This window comes from Sebastes umbrosus, chromosome 1 (genome assembly GCF_015220745.1).
Source record: "Sebastes umbrosus isolate fSebUmb1 chromosome 1, fSebUmb1.pri, whole genome shotgun sequence".
NCBI lineage: Eukaryota > Metazoa > Chordata > Actinopteri > Perciformes > Sebastidae > Sebastes > Sebastes umbrosus.
This window is the reverse complement of record NC_051269.1, coordinates 32378102-32389035: the sequence shown is the minus strand read 5'-3', so window position 1 is coordinate 32389035 and position 10934 is coordinate 32378102. Positions and strand designations below refer to the sequence as shown.

Genomic DNA, 10934 nt, shown 5'->3' with positions numbered 1-10934 from the left:
AAATGTGACTTGACGTTGTGAACGCAGGACACAAACGGGCAGCTGATTGTAACGTGAAACGTGCAACTTAAGAACAACAGCACTTTCTCTGAGCGTTTACGGTTGCCACGGAGGGGTTTATATTGTAGTTAATTGAAAGCACAGTGCTAAAGGGTGCTAAAGGGTGCTAAAGGGTGCCTCCTTGTGCGGCAGTATTGAACGCCGACCGCTGTGACAGAGCGTCGGTATTTGACGTCCCAGGAATGAGGAGGGAGTATCTTTAGTAATAATTTGATTGCAGTACATCTTAAATGATGCTTGTGTCAGTGTCTTTTTTTAAAAAGTCAAATCATGCTCAACTGATTTGTTTAGTTTAATGGCAAAATGATCAGTCTAAATAATTCAACAATAAAAGTTCATCAGTTCATCCAAATCACAATTAACATTTTGGTATCTATGTGGTATCTATTTATGTGGATACTTTCAGCTATTTCGTTATGAGGAATTGTTTATAAACCTGAAGACTGTCAACTGTGAGGTTTATGAATTATCCCAAATATTGTTTTTGGAAAGTTTTTGACTTTTTGTGATACTTTAATCATTAAAAAGGTGACATCATTCAACAACAACTTTTCCACCACAGTCAAGTAGAAAAATAAGTTTGTTTGTTATTTGGGTGATCTGACCCTTTAAGTGTTTGGTGTGTTCTTACTTTACATAGAGAGAAATGTACCATTGCAGCCACTATGACAAACATGCACACACAGAGTCCCTCTAAGATGTCAGTACAGTTGCTATGGAAACAAAGTATGTCCGGTTCATATACAAATAAAGCCTTACATTTCTTTGTGACCTTGGCTCGCTTCACACCTCAGCCCCCGCTGCATCATGGTATGTATATAGTCAGTCTGAAACACATAAAAGGTTTGTGTTTCATCATCGTTTTCGAGATATACCAACACTTTTAGGGGCAGCAGTGTTTTTTTGGTGATGGTTCAAGCTGTTCTCAGTCATTCATTTCATATATCCCACGTAATCAATTCGTATGTTATCCACGTAACCGTGAATCAGGAAGTATAAAGAGCAACAAATGCCGCATCAGGAGGAAGAGGTGACGGTGGATGAGTGGGTCTAAAAACGATGGACTTTTGCCCAGTAGACCGGTGTTCGTATCTCGTGTGAAACCAGAAGTCAATGTTTATTTATTTGTCACTTAACGTCCGTACTTAACGCTACGCCACTTGCATAATTATTTCAACCCAAACCACAATCTTTGCCTAAACCTAACCAAGTTGTTTCCTGTGAGGATCGAAGTTTATTTTGAAAAGACTGTATGCATGTAACAAGCGGAAATTGACACGTGTTGCTGGACATTCGTAGAAGAACGCACCAAAAAATGAGGAATAACTTTTCGTACGATATCATACGTTGTATGAGGATACGTTGGATGTTTATATCCCAAATCTTTTCTTTCTTTGTCTTTCCCTTCCTGCACAAATACAGCATTATCCAGCCTCATAAACTGCCAATTCACACACTTTCAACTTATCACAGACTTAATATTCACACATTCAAACCCCAACCTCGCTGGGTTCAGTTATTTGTGTAAATGAGTGGTTTACAGAACACACAGTTAAGTTTCTTCTCACCATGCGTGGCCATATCGCTGGAGGAAACAGCAACTTGGAAAATAACTTCACAACAGAAGAAGGGTGTTCTGATTTTTCCCACAGACTGTCTAAATGTTGTATTCTGATGCTGATCCTGGGGTTGAATGACTGTTTATCCCCCTGGCTGAATCGCTGATATGTCACATAGATAACTTCAAAGGCAGACACAATATTTTACATCAAATGGCTGATGATTTGCCTGTGATTCACTGGCACTGAGATAGACAGAGGCCAGAGATGGTACTTTTTTTGTTCCCAGTAGATCTGTAGCAAAAGATTTAGCCTACGGAAATATCATTAGATCAAATACTCAGCCCCTGAAAGCTTGAGAAGTGGTTCTGAAAAGTTTTAGATCTTGAACAGCTGCTTAGTCTGCTTGGAGTTATGACAGTTACGATGGTTTCCAATGACGAGCACCAACTAAAACTTTTCAAATGACTACTACAGCATAACCCAGTTTGTTGTGAACATAGACTGTATATCAGAAGTGGACGTAATCACCCTGACGTCAACCACTGGTTTGTGGACTGCCGTTGTGAAGCCTCGAGTTTGCCATTTTGTCCGTTGCCATCTTGGATTTTTGCAACCAGAGATGACACAAGAGGGTGGAGCTAAGTACAACCGAACATTAAATAAGATTTTTTTTGGTGACACAAATGTTATAATCAACTTTCATGAACTGAAAACACACAGTGGAAAGGTTAAAGCTGTAAGACAAAAATGCGGACAACTCCCAGACCGGACAACGCCGTGGTAGCAACCTGTCAATCACAAGGTAGCCACGCCCTGAAGCATCCCCTGCTTTATGGTCTATTTGACTCTAAATGGGACCATAATTTACTAAATGAACATCATGCTGTATTGAAGAAGATTTGAAACTAGCGATTGAGACCATTAACTCATGTTTACGATGTTTACTGAGGTAATAAATCAAGTGAGAAGTAGGCTCATTTTCTCATAGACTTCTATACAATCAGACTTCTTTTTGCAACCAGAGGAGTCGCCCCCTGCTGGCTGTTAGAAAGAATGCAAGTTTAAGGCACTCAAGCATTGGCTTTACTTTTCAGTTGTCCCACTGGTCGTGGAGTAAGCAGCCGTAACTATACTTATATCCATTGGTTCTGAGGGTTCTATTGAATGCAGGACTTTCATACATGATGCAGACAGAAAATTGCCAGAACATTCACCAGGTGCATTATGGGAGAAGAACATTTGCTCCCTGTTACCTCAGCTTTCTAACTGATTGGAATGAACCATCAATGGCATCAGCATGACGTGTTACAGTTTGCTGTGTGTGAATGTTGGTGGTGGTGGCTGCGAGAAAATTAGAGAGACAAACAGCAGTCATACATCTGGCTCATTATGTGCAGCGTGTATCAAGGTTAAAGGCGCTGCCAACAGCATGGCTGCCCTCACAGATACTCTGCCCAGAAACAAAGCGTCTGTGCATGTTTATGTGCGTCTGGTGCAGAGCGGGTTAGACAGATTCCTGAGCTGCCTGTCGGTGTGAGAAGCATAAAGTCATGGCGCATCAATCAGCAACCTGCCGTCTCAGGTGCCACAACCTCTATTGTACCTGGAGCGCTGGAAACTGCTGAGCATGCACTTCATACCTGGTTTAACACCGTCTCCAAACACCCCCAAAAAAAACTCACTTTACAGATGTCGTCTGAAAACAAGCTGGGCTCACTTGCTTCCACTAACTCGACTTTGCCCAGAGACCCCCGCTGCTCTCATTCATTTGCTCTGTTTTTCCTAATAAAAGTGGAAATAGTTCAGAGCGAGAGGTGAATCATTTCACTCTGCATGTGTCCTTTGAGATAACGTGCCACGGTTACACCACAAATCTCTAGTCTTTAGAAGAGAGAGCGAGAAATAACAAGCTGTCTGAACTATAAAGCATACAGTTGCACACGTCTAATTTCGGGGTCAGAGGACAGATTTGCACAGAATGTTTTTCTTCACGCTTATTTCTTTGCACGTACACACCGGACCTGCACAATAGCGCATGCAGCTGAAAGATTTTGGGTTTGTTTGTGCCCTCTGCCTTTGTATTTGTGTAAATCTACTACCCTGCATCTGGAGAATGATTTTGCCTTTGATGACCTTTTCCTTTTGATCTGTGTTCGGCAATATTTTTTTCCTGTACAACAAAAAAGCCACAGACATGATTGATAATGCATGCAAGCTCCGCTGGCTGCTGGCATACCGCTTTGATCTCCGTCAAAACCGAACGAGAGGAGCTGATAAAATGTAGGGCAACCCTCGTTCTGCTGGGTTAAAGGGAACTAGTGGTGCTCGGAATAAATGGTGAGACCTGACTGCTATATTGCTGCTAACACGCACATAGTGTGAGTGTTGGAAATCAAAGGCTCTTCCAATTCGACTGATATTATGTTCTCAATCGTTCTCCTAAGGGCTGCACTGGCCTCTCTTTCACCCCGATGGGAATTGCACCGACAACCTCTGGTTTCCCATCTCTGCTGAAAAAGAAAGAAGAGTGGGATCTGACAGGAGATTGTCGAATGCAGACGTCTCCTCTTGTACACGCTGTATATAGACTGGATCTAAAGTTCTGTGACAGCTTTGGCCTTTCCATAAGGGGCTTCAAGACACACACACCAACAAACACAACATCTCTCATGCGCTCTCTCTTTTTTCTCTCTCTCTCTCTCTCCCTCTGTCTAACAGCGCTGCTAGAACATGCATGTATTATTCATTTAGCAACTAGCAGGATGTGGGGCCTTGTCAAGAACTGAACCCACCACAGCGGCGAGCAGAGAGCAGCGGAGGGGGATGGGAAGGAGGAGGAGGAGAGGAGTATGATAGAGTGACACAGAGAGAAAGAAAGATGGAGAGATCTGGTGATGTGTGGGTCTAGATACCGTAAACAACAGCAATGCACAGGTGCAGGAGACGCCTCATATGTCTCCCTTAAGAGCAACATCTTCCTACTCTTCTGTCAACAGGGAGTTGAACCAACAACCTCTCTCTGCTCCCCACCACAGCTATCTCCGCTGTGGGGGAAACTGCTACTGAAGTTGCTTCCTCGTCTCGCAGCTGCTAAATCTAGGTGGAATATTTAAACTCTCAGCCAGCACAGATTGGCTCCTCTGTCTCCCCTGGCCAATCTTAAACAGCAATCTGACGAGCATTTTCTCCTCTCACAGGCTGTCACTCAAGAGACATTTGTGGTTAAAAGAGTCGTAACACTCGGCCAGAATGAGCCATAACTCTGAAGACGGGCTTGCAGGCTCCCTGTAGGAGGCAGGGGGCGGGTGGAGAGGGGGTAACGGAGAAGGAAAGAAAGCAAAGAGATGGGAGGGATGGTGAGAGATGAAGGAGGGACGAGGGATGCAGGGGAAGGAAGTAAAGGGTCAGCTACAGGAAGGTGGAAAGGGAGGAACACAAACTCTTACATGTGGATGGAAGTGATGAAAAATTGAGCCTGAGGGAGAAGGAAAATTAAAGATGGGCTATATACACACATTGGTTTAAATGGGCTAAATCTCAAAGGCCCCAAGGATGCCCACATGTGTCTGTGTGCAGTGAGCATAATGTGCAAAGAGTGCGGTGGACAGAGGGCAGATAAAGGCCATGTGGTTGGCGGCATGTGTCAGAAGCTGCTTGCATTACAGCCTGGTCTCCTAAACTGCATTGGGGTGGATGGGTGGGTACAGTGTGTGTGATGTGTGTGATTTGGCGGCATCCAGTGGTGTGGGTGCAGATTGCAACCAACTGAGTACCTGTCCGCTCACTCATCCCTTTCCAAGACTGCGGTAACATGAGCCGCCGAGTACAAAATCGTGGTAACGCTGTACGCCTCGCTCAGACCCCATCCTTACCATAATAACACTACTTTAGGAGCAACGGATGGCAGACAGCAGATGGCGGTAACACCGACCTTGTCGCTGGTGTGTGGCCCAACCTGCCCACTGGCCTTGACAGCGCTTCAGTTGTGTTGTCATGTTTTTGTCTGGACAGAGATTTGGAAAAACGCTCTTTACAAAAATACCTGTATACGTGTGGACTAGGCCTAAAACAAGTATTCACTAACTAGGTTGCCATATCAACTTAAAAGGTGAAGTTATGTCAGTATTTTCTTAACACTTTGTTTCCAATGCCCCCAAGTGCCCAAAAAATACAGTAATACTGCTTTTACTTAACGTTTAGTAAACATGTTATTAATAAAATAGCAGAATTGATGTTTAGAATTGAATCATTTATGACTTTGACACATCCCAGTGGCCATATGAAAAAAGACAAACTGCTAACCTCCCCTCCATTTGATCCAATTCGGGGACGCAGCAAATCAACTGCATCCATTTTCACTGGGAAAGTTCAATATTTCTTCAAACAAAACTGTATGATATCATACTAATTTGAAAGATTCTCCTGTTAATACTGGCTTGAAGGTAGTTGTATCTAGATTTTCTGATAAAGTGCAGTCAGTGACGTAAAGACAAAAACAAACAGGAAAGAAGAGAGGAGAAGCAGCAGCACTTAAACCAGGAGTCGTCACTTGTGATCAGCCCGGCTCCACTGACAAACGACATGTGAACAAACAAGGGCCAGCGCTGCTGTGAGTAAAAACAGGGCCCAGGGGAGGGGCCGACCCCAAACCATGTGGCCCACCCTGACCTGCCGCCTCCGAGAGCGAGGGCACGTCAGCACAATCACATTATGCTAGATAAATGCTCAGTCTGCACCAAAATATGTGTGGCTTCTTTGTAACAGGAGGCTGCCACATGGCTCGATTTAGAAAAACACTAACTTGTGACTCTGAAGATGACACTGTGTGTATGGGGGTGCATGAGTGTGTGTGTGTGGCACCAACACATGGTTATTATGCCCCCGAGCAGGGCTGAAGACAGCTGCACAGTTGTGAAGACAGTAGAGAATAGAAAAAGGGTCTATGAATGTAATTTCTCTATACGCTCATAAAACAGTGCCTGGTGGCCTGAGAAATCCTTGAACTATCCCATCAACGGACACAACAAATTCATAACTTTTACAGCCTTTTCCCTCCTTTATTTGAGGCTAATCATAAAGGGCTTCAGCCGGTTTAAGATGTGACATTTATCATTGTACAGCACATACTGCGTCTGAGGGCCTGAAAGCACTTGCATGTGTATTTGTTGTGTGATAAACCGCAGATGAGTCGAGGTGAGGAGCATTACAAGCCCTCCAAAGCCTGTTCAATCAACCTCTCCCTTCAGAACAAACTGGTTCGCTTTCAACTGTTAATCTTGCCCTCGGAGTAAGTGAGAGTGGTTGGCGTGTTGGCAGGTGTCATTACCCAACAGCCCATGGGGGCATGGGATTCACAAACAGGAAGTGATGATATTACACTTCTTCCCCCCCAGGCTGCGCATTCCTGTCAGGTCTGCGGGAACGCCGGTATTATCATTACAAAAGCGCTCGCTCGCTCGTCGGCTATTACTTTACACACGGTGAAGATTAAAACAAAAATGTTTCATAACCCTCCTTCCGCTGTAATAGCCCTTCTCCTGAATCCAGATGAATTTTTATATAATTCATTCTATTTTTTTTGAGTAGATTTCGGAGGGGATTAATATTTTGGATGAAGCGAGGAGAAGCGAGAAGTGATTTCCCCCGAGGTGGAGCTCCAGGCTGTGAGGAAAGGAGTGCTGCCGGTTGATTACCCCGGCTAGAGTGAGCCGTGTCTGGGGAAGCGAAGAACAGGGGAGCCCCCTTCACGGGCTCCGAGGGAAGAGATCCACACTCTGGGAATGAGTTAATCCCATAATGAGTTCCGAAGATGGCGGAGCCGGATCGGCTTTCTCAGCTCGGATAAGAAAGAGAAGGTGAGAGAGAGAAAGAGGGAGGGTGAAGGAGAAGGATAGAGGGGTTTGAGAGAGAGAGGAGGGAGAGCTGGATAACTCCCCTCTACCCCGGGGCAGTGTAATTATATCTGAGGATGAGATAAATGTCCTTTTAAACACACTCCCTTGCATACACACACATACGCACACAGGATCCCAGGTAACGTATAGATGTTCCAGACCTTGGGCATTTCTCCACAAGTCTCCAACTGAGTGAGTGATTTCTCTAAACTGCACCCTTGGGCCAGCGTACGACCATAAGCCAGGCTGTCAGGAAACGCGGCACACACATTTGGTTAACTTCCCAGCACACACACACAAGCAATCTGGGGAGCGTGGGCCAGCAACAGTGTGAGAGGGAAATGGGTGATAAAATCCTCATTTTCCTTCATTGCCGGGTCGTTTGTCTTCGTCGCGCAGTCATGGAAATGCTGGCCGGCAACCGAGAGCTGAGTCACGTCAGGTGTTCATCGATCATTGGACTGTTTACTGTTACTCTCACTCGCTCTTTCCGTTCTTTCTTCCCTCTGACCGGCTCGCTTCGCCTCTATCTCTCACGCACATTAACTCAGTGGGTAGTTTGACCCCGCGAAACCTTTCTTTATTTCTCTCCTCCGCACTCTGTCATTAAATTTTATTAATGGATAAAAACATGCATAAGGTTGAAGGGGGATATTGATGGATGTTTTTCATATACGTTCACGGACTGGACCCAATGTGCACAGCCCAAGACTAACAGTGTAAAATAAGTGTTCTGTCAGCTGAGGAAACAAGTTTGTTTCTCAGTATATATAGGGGGAAATTGGCAGTATATTCGACAGCGTGAAAGTGTGAGAACATCCGAAATAAACTCCCTCTGAAATATACAGTAGCAGAATAAACTCAGCAGAGCGGCCAACCTTAGCACCACTGAAAACGTCTCTAGTTTGCAAAGTTGCAGCCGCATCTCATCTCATCAAACGTCTTAAAAAAAAACAACAGAATAATACAATTGACCATACGCTAAACCCCTTCCCGAACTGCAATTGTCCAACCGCAACTCAGCGCATGAGGCCTGTCAAGTTATTTATGTCCTATTAGTCCATATGCCAACGTGATGTGCATGGGGAATACAAAGACTATCAAGTTTTTAGTCTTTCAAAAACACAAGAGCAAAATTGTAAAAAAAAAATATTAAATAATGTGTCTGCTCTAACTTATGCTAAAAACGTAAGCTAACTTACGCTGCATACGTTGGCATAAGTCAATGGCTCACAATGGTTGCTACTTCCAAAGCCAAGAAGTATAAAGTAACACACATTAAAATGCCGAACTCAAGGCTTCAAAACGGCAGTCCAGAAACCAATGGGTGACGTACGTCCACTCCTTATATACAGTCCATGGTATAAATAGGCCACTGTTGTCACTGTAAACTGCATATGTGTCGTGCGAGAGTGGAAGGCTTTAAGTGTGACAGAAACAAAAGGGTCGCTTGCTTAGCTAAGGTTTGGCATTTGGAAAAGTTATCTGTAGGCTTCGGGTTATATTTTTAATTTCATTAAACTATGTTTTTTAAGTTTTTGATATATTTTTCCTCCTTTCAACAAAGAGTCTGATGGCTTAAAAGTGGAAGCAGCCGCTAACAATATAACAAAAAGACAAAAATCTCTTCAAACTTCCACCTGGTCGCTGCTTCACTAACCTTCTTCACTGGGGATTCAGTTTTACAGGTGTAAAACTAATTTTCTTGTGGAAAAAGTGTCCAATGTTGTTCCTTTAACAGCAGCAAGTGAAATATGCAATTTCATAACCTGCAGAAAAACACGGGCGGTTGCCACGAAAAACAAACAATTCATCAAATTACTCAGGGTGAGGAGGTAGTGATTGATGGGAACAGTGATTGGTCTTTCACCACAGCGATCCATTACTGTATGGCATGTTTCAAACTGTTGTCGGGGTAACCAGGTGATGTGGACTAAAGAGGCAGACTGATGGGGCGGAGAGACGATCTGTCAACGATTCTGGTCTCGTGCTGCTGTTTCGATGAGCTGCACAGGTGACGGAGAGAAAGAGAGCTGGAGGTTGGCTGCAGCAGTTACATGTAAAAATCCTCTCCCACACACACACACACACACACACACACACACACAGAACCTGATACACCTACACAGTAAAACTCTCAGTGGAGTCCAGCAAATCAGAAGTTCATGTGTATGTGCAGGTGAGTGTATTTCAGCTGCCAGTGTGTGTGTGTGTGTGTGTGTGTGTGTCAGGAAGAAGACTGAAGACTTGTACTGTTCAGCTTGTACAGGATGACTCAGCAGCATTCAGCCCCCACGGGAACACAGGCTGCCTGTTAGCGCTCAGCTAATAAGACGCCTGCTTGAGCCGATGCGTCACCATCCCACCTGAACACTGCAGAGAGAGAGAGAGAGAGAGATAGGAGGAAGGAGGAGGGAGGCGGGAGGAGAGAGATGCAGATGTAGATATTAGAGAGAGGGAAGTGTCTTGAAGATGAGTGCACCTGTCTCCCAGCACAAGCTGCTGCTCTCCTTCTCTCTTGTGAGTGTATGCGCGGCACAAAGAAACACAGATATTTCCACAACCACTCACAGACTACAACTATATTGTACTGTATTGTATATATCAGACTGTTTTACGTGACTTTACAGAAGCAGGGATCCAGGTAAAAGACATGCATCACAAGACAGAACGGTGATATTGGAAAACTGCAAAACCCTGAAACAAAAAATAAGTGAAGCCTATACAGCAGCATCGCTCTCCTGGACCTGGAGCACGTCATGTTCATTGACGAGTAACTAATTTGCATATTGAATACAGATCCAGATATTGTAATGCAGATTACATGTCACTACCAGGTATAAATGGGGTGTTATTGTCGCTACATAAAAAGCTACTTCCTGCGTTGATACTGAATGCTTGCTTTTGCACTTTCATTCATGCTCGACTGAGTCGTCCAATATGAATATAATGCCAGGGGGTACTGAGCTGCCAAAGAACACGAGAGGTAAGACAATCACACAGGCTGCAAACAAACCCCAAACCATATTATTCAAACTGCTTATTTTGGAGGCGAGATTGTAGCTGAGCTTACCCAAAATGTCGGTTACAATCAGTGCGTTTACAGTTGGCTTTCACCAATAAGAGAATTTCTTAAATGTCATGTAAACGAGAAACCTGGTTTTCCTATAATCTGGGTATGGGATTAGAGAAACCTGATATCCTCAGCTACATAAAACGCAGATGTCTTGGCCACGTATAGGCCTACGGGTAACTGGGAGTCAAATCAGCTTTTTTAAACTAAGCAAGTGCACGACAAGGACTGCAGACTATTTCTTCCTACCATACCTGATAGGAATAATGGTCAGAACTATGACAACCCAAGTAGTAAAGAAAAAGAGTTTTCCTTCTAAACGCATATTCTTGTGAATACTTTCTC

General features: G+C 44.1%; 1 long non-coding RNA gene across 1 annotated transcript; it reads left to right on the top strand.

Moving 5' to 3' along the window:
- Positions 1-829: 829 nt before the first annotated feature.
- On the top strand, positions 830-10277 carry LOC119485155. The gene is made up of 3 exons (XR_005206198.1): positions 830-870; positions 9440-9555; positions 9748-10277. It is a non-coding gene; the product is annotated as an uncharacterized LOC119485155 (long non-coding RNA).
- The last annotated feature ends 657 nt before the right edge of the window (positions 10278-10934 follow it).